The sequence below is a fragment of the Olea europaea genome, chromosome 15, assembly GCF_002742605.1.
Source record: "Olea europaea var. sylvestris chromosome 15, O_europaea_v1, whole genome shotgun sequence".
Lineage (NCBI taxonomy): Eukaryota > Viridiplantae > Streptophyta > Magnoliopsida > Lamiales > Oleaceae > Olea > Olea europaea.
In genome coordinates, this window is record NC_036251.1 from 16,129,043 (window position 1) to 16,147,202 (window position 18,160).

At 32.1% G+C, this 18,160-nt stretch overlaps 1 long non-coding RNA gene and 1 pseudogene across 1 annotated transcript; both read right to left on the bottom strand.

The window, feature by feature from the left end:
• Nucleotides 1-219: 219 nt before the first annotated feature.
• The window catches only part of LOC111410282, a 33,239-nt pseudogene continuing 15,298 nt past the window's right edge, over nt 220-18,160 (bottom strand).
• LOC111410285 lies at nt 597-1,584 on the bottom strand. The gene is made up of 2 exons (XR_002705644.1): nt 1,459-1,584; nt 597-930 (listed from the first exon to the last, which is right to left on the bottom strand). It is a non-coding gene; the product is annotated as an uncharacterized LOC111410285 (long non-coding RNA).

Consider the following 18,160-nt stretch of genomic DNA (forward strand, 5'->3'; position numbering starts at 1 on the left):
ATTTAAAGAGTGTCAAATTGATGAAGAAAGGTTCGATGAATTAATTATTTTTGCGAGGGTAGGGTTTGTATTTGAAAGTCCATTGGTTCCTTGAATTCAGTATATATTAAGAGGTGTATATTAAAAGGTCTGAATTCGCATTTTTTTTGTAACAAACATGGATTACATGCTATGTTTGGCCACGACATCATAATTAGTATACAGAGTGCAACTTGCAAGTGTGAAAACAACATTCCTACCACAAATGAATTTCGAACTCTACTTGAGGGGAATGGGCTCAAATAGTAAAGCTAAAATGCGATCTTTAGTCTCATGATTTTGAATTCCATGTCCATCTCCATACTGGTACATGTATTGTGCCATTCGAGCAAGATTCACTGCAATTTCAATGAATGTTTGTGGGAATGGACAACTTGCATCTCGACCTTTGTTAATCTTTTTCCAGGTCTCGCATATCAAAAACCTTATGTGTTTGCGGGACTCATCTTCGGAAGCACCGGTTTCGTTCATGTAGCATTGTATTGATTTAGGAACATCGCCTCTTCCCAATTCATCCTGAATTAATAAAGCATAAAAAACACCTTTAGTTGAAAGGGTTAATTTCGAATTCCTATTGTCTCATTGATTTCATTAACCAAAAATGTCGTAAACATGAAATGAAATGGCTTGCTGCATACATACCGATGATGTTGCTAAATCATCTGCAAGCCTTAAAATCGTAGCCGACCAACGAACTATATCAGGATATTTCTCTAAGCACCGAATGGCTTCTTTCTCTATTGGATTGGTAACAGAGAAAAAAGAATGTGACAATATTACATGAGCTGATATTGAAATCAATGCATTTTCCATATACTCTTCCATTGTTGGGGTGTATCCAGTCAAGCACCATTTTGCCTATTGTAAGTATGCTTTACATAAATCTGTCCACTGTGACATTGATTTGACATGCTTATTGTAAGTATCTTAGATCGGAAAATTTTAAGGATATTTAAAACAAATAGAGAAATTTCTGTTGGTTGTAGTAAAGGATAAAATATGAGATTCCTTTGTATAGAAACAATACTCAATATAAGGGCTCGTGCAATTGTGCTACTCCTCTTAACTTTGTTAACATTTTAAGATAGAAGTCTATGACCTAGAAGGCGTATCATACAAGATTTGACAATAAAATGAACAAAATTTTCTTTTTCTTCTTTGATATTATTTGATGTTATCTAGTGCGTGTTTGAGCCACAGAATTTTGAAAGAATGTGTGGTTAAAAAATAAGAAAACGTTTTGGATTTATGTGTAATATTATTTTATTGAAAAATATGTAGTTGAAATGATGTTAAATTACTTTTAGGAATATATATATATAATTTTTTTTTTTTGAAAGAATGCGATTCAAACAGACCTGATATTCATCATAATACACATGCTAATAAGGATATATTCTTGAAGGAAACTAATAGTACCACTTTTCTTAAATATGGAATAATTACGATCCCTTTTTCTCTGAGAACATCGTAAGCCATTTCATTGACGAAGTTGTTGAGTGCTAGATAGAAAATTTGCATATAATCTGGAAGTTGCTCGATTGCATTGACATCCCATCTGTAAAGTTCCAAGAAGAAATAATTGTAAGAGCCACAAAGAGAAAGGAGGCTTAAAAAGAAACATTTGGAGGACGTTGCTAACCTTTCAATGATGAATGTAAAAAGTTCCAGTTCTTCCAAGGTACCATACACATCATATATATCATCCATAACTGTAATAAACAAGTTGGAGAAGAATTGGATTCTTGTCTGGTCTCTTCTCATATTTGTTTATGAACCACCTGTTGAATGAATTAAATAAATGTGTACTCTCCTAATAGATTAAACTTTTAGACGAAATAGTTCAACACTACCTTGCTTCAGCCCGATGTATGGTCCAGTGCAGTGGAATCTCCAAGGCATGGTGCACAAATGGATCACAATGAACGTCGTCAACACTTTTATCCTCGAGATGTTTGATAGTGAATTCTCTTGCCATTTCCAGAGTACTCTCACCTTCTATTGACAAGAAAGAAGCTTCATACAGTTGTAGTAATCCCTTTGTATCATTACATAAGCTTGGCTTGAAATCGCCCTTCTCATTCTTGAAACAATCAAATCTCTCTGCTATCAGCCAAGCTTTGGCATGTTAAGCGAAAAAAGTGCGAGAAAGTGATGTAAAAAATTAAACCTTAATTTCTACTTAGGAGAGCAATAATAAACAAAGAAATACTAAGATCTTTTGTGTAGTGGACTATCAGGGAAATCTAATACATGTAGGAAATATACAATATACCCCTGAAAAAATATTACATCCGTGCTCGATTCTATAAGTGTGCATTATGATTAGGCTACAAGGAATCTGACAATAAGAAATCATAAATCAACAGAATAAATAAAGGATTCTAAGTTGTTTTTTGTGCACCTTGAGAGACATTAAAGCCATGTTGTCTTAGTAGTCTAAATTCCAAAGCTGTAGCAAACAAATCCTTAATCTTTGGCTCTATACTTTTGCTATATTTTCTGTTTATGAAAGCCAATATTTGCTCAACTTCATCCTCAAAATGGTAAGATATTCCCAGCCTCTCCAAGTTATCAATTAATTCCAACTGATCCAGTGGTTCCATCGTTTCATCAAGCATCATCTTCACTTGCATCTTCATCTCAGAAGCCCTTGTTATGTATCTCTCTCCCTACATTATGCATATCATTTTTTGTCAGTCCTTACAATTAAATACAGATAGAAAAAAAGTTCTGCAGATGATGATAATTACCGTGTATTCACTATTTAAGGACTGAATATAATCGAATTCCCATATAGGGGGCTTGTATTTTCCTGATCGCCTAATCACGGTCTGATTGCAAGACGTAGAGGCAAGAATTCGATGTTGTATAGGATTAGAAGGAAGGCTGGCAGTAGTTGTCCCTAAAGCAAAACAGATCTCCATTTTTGGAAGCTCTGTTTTGAACGTGCAAACAGAAATTGGCCTCAGAATTTGCATGTTGATAATCTCTCTCTCTCTCATACTATATATATATATATATATATATATATATATATATATATATACACACACACACTAGAGAGAGAGAGAGATGATCTATAAAAAGGGCAAAATGTAACCCTGTGTCGCTTTAGTATTTGAATAATTCTAAACGAACATAGCCAACGACATAGAGGATGACATAGCACTCACATAAAATGCGTGGGCCTCGGGGTGAATAAAAAAATGCCGACCCCCTTGTGTGAGGGCTATGTCAACCTCAATGTCATCCTCTATATTCATCTAGCAAGGCTCAGACAATGTCATCATCTATCTTCATCTAGCAAGACTCATGGAATAAAGTTGTCGGTTGTGGCGCTATAGTATTTTTCACATGGAATAATACGAAGTCACTGTGTTAAGTGTTAAAATTGGCACCGACAACGGAAAGAAAGTTGATATTTGCAGGAATTTCTCTGCTTGTACAGAGCAGTGCTGCCAGACTTAAAACACATGTTGCCACGCTGCTGTGGCAGCATCTGTTTGGTCTGTTCTTTTTTCTTAACAGAAATTGCCAAGTGTTTTCTGTAAAAATTTTGGCAGCATATCTGTATAGCATGTGAAATAGGGAAGATGGACGAGTATTTTTTTGGCAATCCCATGTGAGTAGTTGGAGGGGTACTGTACACCGAGCAAAATTCTTGGAAGTAATTCTTTCAAAAATGCACAGTACACGTGATTGCGTTCTCTTCGATTTTCAACATTTTGAATCAAAATTCTATGTACCAGAATTCACTGTATAGATAAGAATTGGGTGAGTTAGATTGATTCTGAGTCCACATATCATTACTTACTTTTCTTTCTAAAAACACAAATTTCTAACCAGCTTTGAATGACGGAGACCCAACACGTGAGTGATTCACTTCTCATCGCTCTCCTTATTAAACCAAACAAATAGATGGAGATACATTTTTAATTCGTTTATTTATTTTATCATTCAATTGAATACTTTTAATTAGGAGCTATTTTGTCATTCTTAGTTAGGATTCGTCACTTTTTAAACTCTTTTAAGAGCGTGCTGTTTTCTTTGTTTTTTATGATCTAAATGAAATTGGAGCTTTTCCAATTGATCAAGGTTATTTAGCGAAAATCAACGAAGTTCGATTTGTGTATATCCATTCTCACTGCATCACAATCTAGAGTTGGTAGAGTTAGAGACAATCTTTGGAAGAGATGCATATCAAGTATATCAATTACTATGTATTATTATTACTTTTTAAAATTTCTCTGTGTTGTCTTCGTCGATTTCGGTTATTATTAATAATGACTAAATATTGACATATTGAATTTTTAGGACAAATTTCACAGAACATGCCTATAAATTACAAGTTTTGAATCTGTTAATGTAAATTAACTATTGTAGTGGATTGTAAATTTGATTTCCACGACTTAAGCACAAACGAAATTGAACACGAGAGAAATCTTCTGTCACTAATATAGTGGTGGCAAGTTTTGGGCCTGACTCGATTTCTCATGACGACCATTATTCTAAATGTGAACCATTATTCTTGTCTAGATCTTTAGATGAGCCATTGTATAATTTGCCTAATCATTGGAGTGGTAGGAAAATTTTGACTTTGTTAGAATTAGGGTGTGACCCGAATTCTATTTGAAAGATAATTGAAAATTTTAATTAAAGTTGACTTAAGAAAAATTTTATTTCAAATGCTATTTTGAAATCCTATTCGAAGTTTGTTAGGTAAATTCTAGTTGAAATTCTACTTGGAAGTCAACTGAAAGTTAAAATTTGTGTTGAATTTGAAGAGATCAAGATATAGATTAGGAAGGATTTCTGGTGCAATCATGCTCGCTTGGCGCTTGACTGGAGCTCGAGTGTCCAAAGTAGTGAAGCCAGCGATCGTCTAATGCTCAAGTGCCATATTCATCCTACCTAGGCCCATTTTCGTGTTTTACAAGCATTTTCAACGTTCTATTTCTTCTACGATATCAAGACTAGGGTTATGGATGTCTTCTATGTGTTTCCTATTCATATTTGGTTATTCTTTACAAATTAATCAGGTTGTTAAACCTCATTATAAGTTAGACAAATTATAAACACAAAATCATTGTATTCTTTATCCATATTCTAGTGAAATATCATTTCCTCCACAAATTATCTTGTTCTTGGGTTTGTGTTCAATTACTTCATGTTGTGCCATAAATATATTATTCCTTTCTTGTCCATTATTACAACGAATTGTTATCAGAGCAATTCGATATCTTACAGACTTTGTCGAAATAAGCAAAAAAGAAATTGAACATAACAAGTGTCATTAATTTAGGGGTTGAGTGACCATTTTTTCTCTGTTGCTGCCTTAAGATTTGGGTTTAGTAGAGGTGGTTTAAGTGCAAGTTGACGTAGCCATAGAGTTCACATTTTTTATTATTTTATTTTTTTGAATACTTATTTTACGCAACTGTATAATTGGCGTGGATGATTTGAGATCTTTATATAGATCATATTTGGCTAGCCTGAAAGGTACCTTCCAACAAATTTTGCAGTTGACTGTGTTTACAAGTTTATTCAACAAAATAACTATTTTATCCTCAACTATTTTATTTATCAAAGCTAAAGAAATATCCCTTATTCACACGAAATTTGTTGTATGTAAAAAATTATATATATCATATACATTTCATACTCAACGAGTGACAAAGTGACAAGTGTCATAATATTTTAATAAGTTTAGTGATACTCGAATAACCTTTGAAGTTCAACGACGTCTAAGAAAAATTTGAGAAAATTTAATAGTAACTCACTTGAAGTTGAAAGGCAATTGAGAAACATTAATGTTCAATAGCAATAGAAATTTTTAACTGTATATAAGACCCTGTTTGACATCCATTAAAAGGAATTTTTTGAGAAAAATGTGTTTTGGAATAAAGATTTTTTGGAGAATTAGTAGTTAAAAATTAGGAAAAAGTTTTAAATTTGCGTACAGAATATGGAAACGGCCCCCCCTTTTTTTGCATGCAAAATCAATATGTTGAGGGGGTAATGCCATAATTGTAACATTAGGGACCATTTATGCCAATTCCTTGTTAATAAATACTCCACTTTTGGGGTCCTTTGAAGGAAGAAAAAAAAAATAAAAAATAATCTACCTATCTCCCTTAAAGATAGACTTGATTTTCTTTTTCGTCAGTCCCAAATTACTAGCTACTTTCCTTGATGAAAATAAAGATATATATTAATTTTCTAATATGTCATATTTAATGTATCTTGTTATCAATAAATATAAAACAAATACTATTTAAACTATTATTTAATGTAGGAGTATATATAGAAAAATGTAACAAAATTTATATTTTCAATTATATTAATAACATTTTCTTAATATGTGTTAAAATATAGAGAAGTTTATTTTTATGGGACGGATGTAGTAAATAAGATGCACTGTGAAACAAGAAACCATGATGCTTGACAATGAAAAATTGGTTTCTTAACTTGAACAATGGAACTGGACAAATTGATAAAAACTTAATGAAGTTGATAAAGATAATTTAATACTTTAATTGCTTAGTCCCCATTTGGGATAAATTGTTTTGGTGGATATAATAGAAGGGGGGGGGGGTGACTTACTATTAGATTAATATGTTTGGTTGATACGCTGAAGCAATCCACAAGTCGAAAGTTCAAGAATAGAATGCAATATTTTTAGTAATTGATTTCAAAATAATGGTAATCAATTCACTATATGATACAGATAATGAATATTTAAAGATGAGTATAAACACATCTCTGAATACATTAAGGATCCAATGAAATTCAATCTCCATTAGTAGAAAACAGCTTAAAACTTGGAATATTTGGTTTTATCAAAGTTAATGGTACCTGATTCAAAATAAAATAAAAATAAAAAGATTCACATGGTTAAGCAAAAATGAAGTCACAAATAAACATGTTAAACATGGACTTAAACGTTTATTGAAATTACTTAATTTTGATTGTAAATAACTTAATTATTTCTACTTGGGGACAACAAAGAAATAAATTACCTTTAAACTTATTTACTTTTATGTTTACTTTTGAAGAATTTTATCTAAGCAAAACTTATATTCAGATTTTAGGGATCAATATTTTCTCACCCACTTACAAACCAGGCACTCGATAGTGTTTGTATATTGGATTCCCAGTACACAAATTCAGAAGGGTAAATTGTTTCTGAGCCTTTGATCAGGATATCGTTGACGTCTAGTGGATAAAGAGTTTAAGATCAAGTCAATCTGTTGTTGTATTTATACTTTTATTGTTGCCACAGACCTCAAAGTCATGTCATAGCCTATGAATGGTGTTAGTAGGATGCCGACGCTAGAAGAGAAATAGCAGGACAGGCAAGCAAATTGGTTGGAGCCATGGACCAATGAGAAATGCCACTGAAAATTTATTGTCTGTGGGTTTCCGCCTCATCCATATGTTGCAATTCATCCACCAAAACTTCGAAATTCACTTCATCGGGAGGATTGGTGAAGCCTACTACTTCATGGGGAGACACTCTGTTGGCAATAAACATATATTCTAGCATCCAAAACCTAATTTTTAAGAATTGATTAATAGATAGTCATTATTTTGATAATCAAATACAAAAAGTATTGAAATTAAGAATTATTGAAGATTTCAGAATTTCTTGGGATTGAAAACTTTCATTCGATCCTTCTTGCTCTTAGACTAAGGGCGTGTCTTCAATTGAGAGATGAATTTTAAACATCCTTTTAAGTTTAGGTATCCTCAATTGAGATTTTAATGAAATTCATTAAAATTTAGGTGTTCCAAATTGAAATTTTAATGAAATTCAATGAAATCTTTTAAAGTTTAGGTATCTTCAATAATTTGTGTATTTATAAAATTTTAAAAGATTTTAAGTCGATTTCATACTTAAAAATATATATAACCAAATATTTTGAAATTTCACTGTATTTGATGAAATTCTTATTGAATTTGTGGAAATCCATTCAGATCCACAAAATTCATTAGAATTTATAATCTTTTAAAATACATCAAAATCTTAGTTGAGGACATCCTATAAATGGGCGATGTCTATGTCAACTTTTTCTTATTTTTTATATTTTCACATGTTTATTGGCTAGATTATTTGTTAGGGCGAATGATATAGGTGACTTCGGTATAATTAATTGATTTCTATTCATATTTTAATTATTTATTTTGAATATTTGTTTTGTAAATTGTGGCATGATTGATTTATTTTCTTTATTGAGAATAAGAGTTGAATCACATGATATTTGATTGTATGTTAGATCGAAAGATTGCATGTTGAACACATAATCTTACTATTCATAAATTTGTAGCTCAGCTTTATTGCCACAAAGATAATTTAGTAGTTGCTTACCTGCAGGCAAGAAGCAAAATAAATGGGACAGTACACATTGATTGAGAATTATTAATCATTTAAATAACACATAATCTTACTATTCATAAATTTGTAGCTTAGCTTTATTGCCACAAAGATAATTTAGTAGTTGCTTACCTGCAGACAAGAAGCAAAATAAATAGGACAGTGCACATTGATTGAGAATTATTAATCATTTAAATAATACACTTAAATAATTGCATTATGATTCATTCGTCATTTTTTATAAATAATCCAATATGATTAGCTAGAAGAGTAGGATGTAGTCAAAAGAGTAATGTTTTTCGGTACCATTGGAAAAATATTGTCTTCACATTAAGCTATGTATGGTGCACCAGATTTGGCCATATAAAGAATTTAGTGTAAAATTATAATGATACTACTAGGTAAATGATATTATGGTTGATTAAGGTGAATACTAATCTTTAATTTTTCATTCAAAAAATGGTCATTTGCCCTATCAACCGTATAATATAGCACCGAGGTTGGAGGTAAGTTTAGGCCACATAAAAAGAGCGATGAAATGATGGTTCAAAGATTATTATCATCCTTTATCCCCCATAATACCCTTTACCCAGTAATATTCATTATCATTTATACTAATATTTTATTCTGTTTACTCCAGTGCACCTAACATGACCATAATATTCCATAAGGTTTCGTATTTATGCTATGGTTATGCATTGTTATCCATAATTATTTTTTTTATGAAAGTTAATAATATATTGGACTGTTTTCCAATTGTTGATCCTACTCGGTATCGATTATGATTCAACAAGTTAGTTGATCTTGTGTTATATTGCTGTGTCACAGATTAAAATGCCCAGTGAAGAAAGAAACCAGGATGCTTCACAATGATAGGGGAAAAATATTGTTTTCTCAGCTGGCACTCGACAAACTGATAACAAAGCCTCCATTCGGAAATTTTTTTTAAATCTTTTATAATGGTCAAACTTCATTTTCCACCATACATATCAATTGACCTACAATTAGTATCTACTCATTCACTACTAATTCCTGTCTATTTATAAATTAAACAGTTTATAAATTCTTCTAAAATGAACAAGTTGAAAAAGTTACACTAGTTGATAAATGGTCGAGTTGATTAAGTTACATAAGAATCAGTTGGCAGTGATAATAAAATACATGAATTGCTTAGGCCCATCTGGGGCAGATTGTTGTGGATCCAATTAAAAATGAAAAAATAAAAAATTACTATTTGAGTAAGATACTTGGTTAATAATACACATAAAAACGACTATTAAAATAATCAAACCGGAAGTTCAAGAATAGAAGGTTATGTTTATTATATTTGAGTATCAAAATAATCATAATTGGGATCATGACCTTTTTATCAAAATAAGTGAACTTTTTTACTTAAGGTTTTTCGTCAAATGAAAACGAGAACCGAATGATGTTTATCAAAGAAAAGAGCAAGAGGGACTGACTAGAGGACCGTCAACCAACTCATAAGAATAAACATAACTTTGTTCAAAATCTTGGTAAACTTTTCCGTTGATCTTTTCAATTTTGTGTATCATCTGAAGAATAAATAAACCAAGAGCAGGAATGCCACAAATTTTGAAAAGAATAAAGGGGAAGGAGAAAGAAAAAATAAAAAAGCTCTAACAACCATAGTCCAAAAAACAATTTCAGCAAAGTTCTTCTCGATGGAGCTTGAAGCAAAAATTTAGTGATTTGCTTCCAAAGCATCAGAACCATTTTGAAGGTTTGATATCGATTATGTGAACTGTTCAATAAATAAGGAAGAAAATGAAGTTATTATTCTTCAACAACGGCATTTGCAGCACTCAGGTCTACTGACAACTAGAGAACTTGAACCAAAAAAAAAAAAAAAGGCAAATAAATATATAAACAGTAAATATCAAATTTCTCTTAAGTTATATACACTTTCTTCATGTAGATTTCATGACTCATATATCCATAAGTTACCTGTTGGAAAAATTCCAACGTATGGACACACACACACACACACATATTAAAATGTGTTGTGCTAGTTTAAAGCTTAGTCAATAAAGTAATCCGTTAAAGTCAATTTCTGGACTAACGGGTATTAAATGTCATGGAAATGAAGTGTAGAGGCCAGAAAATGTTGTTTTAAATTAATGAGGGGCCAATTTGAAATAATACAAAATTAATAACTGCTTAATATAGTTATTTATTCTGGGGTCATGGTCCCTATTTACGTGATTTTTCATATCTTTCTACATCCCCATAACAGAGAAAAAAATTCCAAGCAATTACGTAACAATTGGAAGATCTTAACCCATTCACCCATTCAGAATATTAACAACTGTGGATCAAGGTACGCTTCCGCATTTTTTAATGTTCTCCTTGATTTCAACATGTAGGACCATTTATGTAATTTTGTGAAAAGATTTGATAAAATTTTGGTTTTTTTCAATTCATACAAGTGGTATTAGAGCACTCAATTGTTGAATCTTTGAGAAATTGCAAGAATAAATGCTATAACAATTCTGTATTGTGGATTATTTTTGATCTTTTATCATATGATTATGTGAAATTTAGTTCTTACATTATTTTAAGAGTTTTCAAACTTCACAAATTCAAATTTGTTTTTGCTGAATTTGAAAATTGTTCGGCATATTATTCATGGTTAGTTTTTTTTCAAAACTCGGATTAAAATTTTGAGAATTTCAATTTATGATATTTTGGATTTCATAAAAAAGAATTTTGATTAGCTACTGTCGGCACTGCAGCAATGTTGCATTTTGCAGCAGCGCTGGTCGCTAGGAAAGGAGAAAGAGAAAGATTGGGTTGAATTTTTTGGGACGGGGACCTGAGGTGCAATTTTGGTAATCTCATGCCCTTGCTTGAAATAAAGATTAGGGTTAGTTAATTTTTTAAAAAATAATTTTACATTTTAGTCTCTAAAGTTTGAAATCCATACAAGCTGGACCTTGCAAAATTAGTGATTCTCTTTCTCAAATTTTGGTATTAAGGACTCTTTTAAGATGTATAGTTGAGATTTAATTATGTGGGACAATCAAATTCAAATATTTTGATAAATCATTCATGATAAATTAAGGTTATCTAGCATTTTAAATAAACTAATTGAAACAATATGTCACCAAAGTGACTTTTTAGTGTAAATTGGTTAGTTTGGGATGTTTAGATATTGTGTGTGTGTTTGTTCATATGGGTGTTAGTCGACCCAAAGAAAGGTTAATATATGACCGAATTACATACACACTTGTGATAGCGAATGTGTAACAATTATAAGGTTTCCATAAATCAACCCAAAGATGGGTTTATTATTTGATAAGAGTTATTGTCACTATCTGATCACTACACCAAGAATACCACTTGTTAATATTACTGTCAAAAGACTTGATCACTACACCGAGATGGAGCATACCATTATTTAAATTTATTGTTCATTAAATGTAGATATGAGCATGATTATTTGTTTATTTTTGTTCTTTGTGCAGCTAATTCATCTGCTACTACTATATTTGCCAATGTTAATTTGATTTACAAATTTCAAGGATTGAAAAGAGAACATGTTCATTGCTCTTAGCTGCATGGATCTTGACTTTGAACTTCAAATTGAGGAACCCACACTTCTTATGGAAGAAAGTTCACCTAATGAAAAGAGGAACTTTGAGAAGTGGAATCGCAAAAATTGCATGAGTCTAATGATCATTAAGTATGGCATTATGAAAGCCTTTAGAGGTGCAGTAACCAAAGGGATAACAAATGTCAAGGAGTTCCTCGCAGAAATTGAGAAGCATTTTGCGAAAAATGATAAGGCTGAAACTAGCATGCTTTTGTAAAGCTTGATTTCAATGAAGTATAAAGGCAAGGAAAACATAAAGGAGTACATCATGGGGACATCTCACATTTCTTTTAAGCTTAAAAGGCTAAAGCTTGAGCTATATGATGACTCACAGTTCAGTCAATTTAAGGTCAATTATAACTATTAGAAAGAGAAATAGTCTATAAATGAGCTCATTTCATATTATGCACAAGAGAAAGAAAGGTTGAAGCAAGAAAGAATTGAAAGCGCTCACTTGATAAGTACTTCTAAGGATAAGAGCAAGAAAATAAAGAAAGAATATGAATCTATTCCTACGGGTCCAGGACAAAAGAAACGGAAGGAACATAAATGAACTTGTTTCTTTTGCAATAAGACTAGAAATATGAAGAAAGATTATACCAAATATCACGCATGGCGTGCAAAGGAAAGTACAACTCTTACTTTGGTCTGTTTTGAAAATAACTTTGCTCTAGTACCTAGAAACACTTGGTGGATAGATTCTGGTGCTACTACTCACAAAAGTGTTTCTATGTAGGGTTGCCAGAGCTACCGAAAGCCAAGTGATGGTGAAAGATACATATATGTGGATGATGGCAAATAGGTTGAAGCTGATGTAATAGGCACTTTTAGGTTATAATTAGGAACTGGTTATTATTTGTATTTGAAAGACACTTTTGTTGTACAGTCTTTTAGACAGAATTTGATTTTCGTTTGTTCGTTGGACAAATTTGGATACTGTTGTTCATTTGGAAACATTCAGTTTAGTCTTTCATTAAATTCTTATGTTATTGGTAATGGTTTGTTATCTTCATATAATGACCTATATTTGCTTGATATTATTGTATCATATAATGAGATCTTGCATGTGGAATCAAGTGATACTAAACACAAATTAAATAAAGAGAATTCAGCAAAATTATGACACAAGCGCTTAGGTCACATCTTAAAAGCTAGAGTTGAACGACTTGTATCAGATGGTATTTTGTTTTTCCTTGACTTCACAGATTTTAATGTATGTATTGACTATATCACGGGAAACCAGATCAAAACAAGGAGATTAGGTGCTAATAAAACTTCGAATGTCTTAGAATTGATACACACAAATATTTGTGGACCATTTCCTACGATTTCTTGGAATGGTCAACAATATTTTATATCATTCATAGACAATTACTCACGATATTAGTACCTATATCTCATCCATGAAAAGTCTGAGTTGTTGGACGTGTTCAAGCTTTTAAAATTGAGATTGAGAATCAACTCAATAAAAGAATAAAGAGCGCTAGGTCTAACTTTGGTGGTGAGTACTAGGCAGACATGATAGTTCAAATGAACAATGTCTATGACCATTTGCTAGACACCTAGAGGAATATGGAATCACCATGCCAGGATCGCCTAGATGAATGGTATAGCTGAATGATAAAACAAGACTCTTAAGGATATGGTAAGGAGTATGATTAATCATTCCATCTTACCAAAATCACTCTAAGAAGAGGCATTAAAAATTGCAACTTATATTCTGAACAGAGTGCCAACTAAGGCTGCTATTAAAACACCTTATGAACTTTTGATAGGCAGAAAGCCTAATCTAAAGCATTTTCATACTTGGTGATGTCCAACTAAGGCTAGACATTATAGGTCACAAAAAAAAAATATTAGACTCCAAAATAGTGAGTAGCTATTTTATTGGTTATTTTGAGTGACTATGGGCTATAAATTTTATAATCCCACGCTTAAATCAATTTTTGAAACGGGACTGCAATACATTTTGAGGATGTTGAGTTTGGGAGGAAAAATAAAGTTAGAGACATTGTCTTTGAGAAAGAAGTTGAGGAATGATTGGTTTCAATTCGCACTATTATTTTTGACAATGTACATGTTTCTATACCTATCATTGATTAAGAAGTATATCTAGAACCTAAAAAAAAAAAAAAAAAAAAAAAATTTTAAAAAACCAAGCCAAAAAAAAATTTAAAAAAAAAAATAAAAAACAAAAAAAAAAAAAAAAAAAAAACAATGTTGAAGAACCTCCCATCCAAAATGAGGTAATTATTTCAAAAGTACAAACTCAACAACCTCAAAGACCAATACCATTAAGGAGATCCACGTGAGAAAGGAAAAGTGCTATTTCGAATGATTTTATAGTATTTCTCCAAGAACATGAGAAAAATAATGGAATGGTGAAAGATGATCCAATCAATTTCCATCAGGTCATGTAGGGTTACAACTCTCAAAAGTGGATTGATATCATGAATGAGGAGTAAAAGTCTATGCAAGACAATAAAGTTTGGGATCTTGTCTCGTTACCTGAATGTGTGAAGCCCATTGGTTGCAAATAGATTTTTAAAACCAATGGGGACTAGAAAGATAATGTGGAAAGATATAAAACTCATCTTGTGGCTAAAGGCTTTACTGAAAAGGAAGGAATCGAATTCAAAAAGAATTTCTCTCCAGTTTCAACGAAAGACTATTTTAGGACAATTATGGCATTTGTTGCACACTTTGACCTTGAGTTACATCAAATGGATGTTAAGACGAAATTTCTCAATAGCAACATTGCTGAGACAATCTATATGGTGCAACTAGAAAACTTTGTGTCAGGAGACTCGAAGAATATGATTTGCAAATTAAAGAAATCCATCTATAAACTCAAGCAAGCTTCCCATCAATGGTACTACAAATTTCATCAAGTAATTATCTCATTTGGTTTTGAGATGAATGACGTTGATGATTGTGTGTATCACAAGTTCAGTGGGAGTAAGCATATTTTCCTAGTTTTGTATATTGATGGCGTACTGCTTGCCACTAATGATATAGGCATGTTGCACAAAATCAAGAGACTTTTATCAAGGAATTTTGAGATAAAGATCTTAGTGATGCCTATTTTTTATTAGGGATTCAGATACATCGGGATTACTCTCAAGGTATTCTTAGATTGTCACGAAAGAGCTATATAGATAAAGTACTTGAAAGGTTTGGCATGCAAGACTGTAAACTAGGTGATGCCCTTGTCGCTAAGGGAGAAAAATTTAGTCTCAAATAATGCCCACAAAATGACCTTGAAGTTAAGAAAATGCAAAAGATTTCCTATGCATTAGCTATTGGGAGTCTAATGTATGCTCAAGTTTGTACACGTCCAGACATAACATTCATTTTTGAAATGTTAGGCAGATATTTAAACAACTCTAGGATAGATCATTGGAAGACAATCAAAAGGGTTATGAGGTATTTAAAGAGAACAAAGGATTACATGTTCACATATAGCAAATCGAATAAGTTAAAGATCACAGGGTACCCGAATTCTGATTTTGCTGTATGCCAAGGCAGTAGGAGATCCACACCAGGCTATATCTATCAAATAGCTGGAGGAGCTATTTCCTGAAAGAGTACCAAGCAGACACTCATAACTTTTTCTACCATGGTAATAGAGTTTGTAGTGTGCTATGAGGTATCTAACCATGGAATATGGCTACGAAATTTTGTCATTGGGCTGTGTATTCTGAATGGCATAGAAAGACCGGTAAAGTTATATTGTATTTCTTGAGGATAACATGTTTTAGTGGGAGTTTGTATTCTCATTTATGTTTAGTTTTGTGGACATATTTTTGTATTTTGATATTTTTCTATATAGAAATGAAGTATTCAGTTCATTCCACTCTATTATTATGTTCTGTATTGATCTCACTTAAGAAATAAGGTTGGACTAATTGGAAATAGACATGTTTGGGTCACATAATATGTAGTTTCCATGCTAGACTCTCATGATTGATCTATGTCATTTGGTTATATGAGTGTATGTGACCATTGATGGATTTAATCATACTAAATGAGACGAAAATCTCTTTAATCCTACAACCCATGGACAAAATTGTTTGGAAATACCCTTAATAATGATAGCAGAATTTTGAGCTCATAAATCTGAGCACATTTGTAATATTACATGTATGGTCCAATGAGAGATTATTGGAAAAATTTCCAACGTATGAGGCCACACACACACACATGTGTGTGTGTGTGTATATTAAAATATGTGGTGTTATTTTAAGGCTTATTCAATAAAGTGATTCGTTAAAAGTCAATTTTTGGACTAACGTGTATTAAATGTCATGGGAATAGAGTATAGAGATCGGACGATGGTATTTTAAATTAATGAGGGACCAATTTGAAATAAAACAAAATTAATAATTGCTTAATGTAGTTATTTATCATGGGGTCATGATCCCCAATTATATGTGATTTTTCATATCTCTCTGCATCCCCATCAACAGAAAAGAAAATTCCAAGAAATTACGTAACAATTGGAGGATCTTAACCCATTCAGAATACTAACAACTATGGGTCAAGGTACGTTTTCGCTTTTTTAACGTTCTCTTTGATTTCAACATGGAGTATTTATATGATTTTGTGAAAGGATTTGATAAAATTTTGGTTCGTTTGAATTCCTACATTACCTTTCCAGTTATCTTGGTGTATATGGCTAGAATATATGTTACAGTGGACTAGAAGTGTGTCATTGCATCATAACTCTGCAACAAATGATAAAAAGCATAAAGTGATTGGTGCAAAACAATGTCAAAGGTATAATGAAGGTGGATATTACAAGTTTTTCTTTTGCACATCCATCTGTCTTATCTCAGAAAATGCTAGGGCTGCCTAATACATAGATATGACTTCCCAATATAACCCTATCATAAAGTCGATCCGTAGTTCAAGAGATAAGTGAATAATATAATTAGGCTTCACATAGTCAATATATCCCTATGATTAAAGGTTGATAAGCAATTCAAGAGATACGTAAACAATATAATTAGACTCTACAAAGTCCAACAATTACTATATTTATCGTATAAGAGTAGCACAAATGGACAACATCCAATTCTCACTTGCAAAGATTCATATGTTAATATAGATAGAAGCATGTATACTTACCCTGGAAATGGAACAATTGTCACCATCACTATTATTATAGAGTACAAATCTGTCATAAGTCTCGTAAAAAAAATCTTGTTAACTGGTCCAAGGAGGTCTATTCCAGGCTTTAGTTCAACTTTGGGGATGTTTGTCTCTATTTCTACTAAAACAAAGGCAATATATTTTCCTTTTGGTGCCACATTGTGTGTTTAAGAGCAGCAGACCATATACCTTTTGGAAATAAATAATTATGTCTTTGAGGATATCTTGACTAATTATCTGAAAATGATCTCTCTTGTAGTCCAAATGAAAAATATATGCTCAAATATTAGAAATATTCATCATGGTAGCAATACATAATAACTTTCTACAAATGTCTTGACACAGACAGGCATAGGAGGTCCACATGATGATACTGCAGAACACAAATAAATGCCCTTAGTCTGGATCATCTTTGTCAATTTAAACTTTCTACTTCACATATTTTACTTTTTTTAATTGTTTCTCTAGGTTTTTTATGTACACTCCCCTCACATGAGGGGAGGGGCCCATGCCTAATTAATGCACGACCCCCATCCCCTGTGAGGGGGCTGTACTCAGTGTACATGTAGCACCCTCCAGTGAATATTATTTTGTATACATCTTCACAAACATGTATCTATGCTACTGTACAAAGAGCGTAGCCATAGTATATGTAAGAATTTTAAAATGCACATATGATATATACATTCTCCGTAATAAAAAGGGAAGAAATGATATATAAGGTAATAAAATATGTACATTATTTATCACTAACCAAGCCTCATCTAGTATGCACATATCAGGAGGAAATCCTCCCAATGGTGACTGAATCTTGCAAAAAATCCCCTAGGTGGTCATCGAACTTCAATACGTCCCTAAATAGTCACTAAATTTTTCCGAAGTTCCCACAAGTGGTTACCGAACTTCAAAACGTCCCTGAATGGTCACTAAACTTCGCTAAAAGTCCCTAGGAGGTCACTAAACTAGTAATGTAT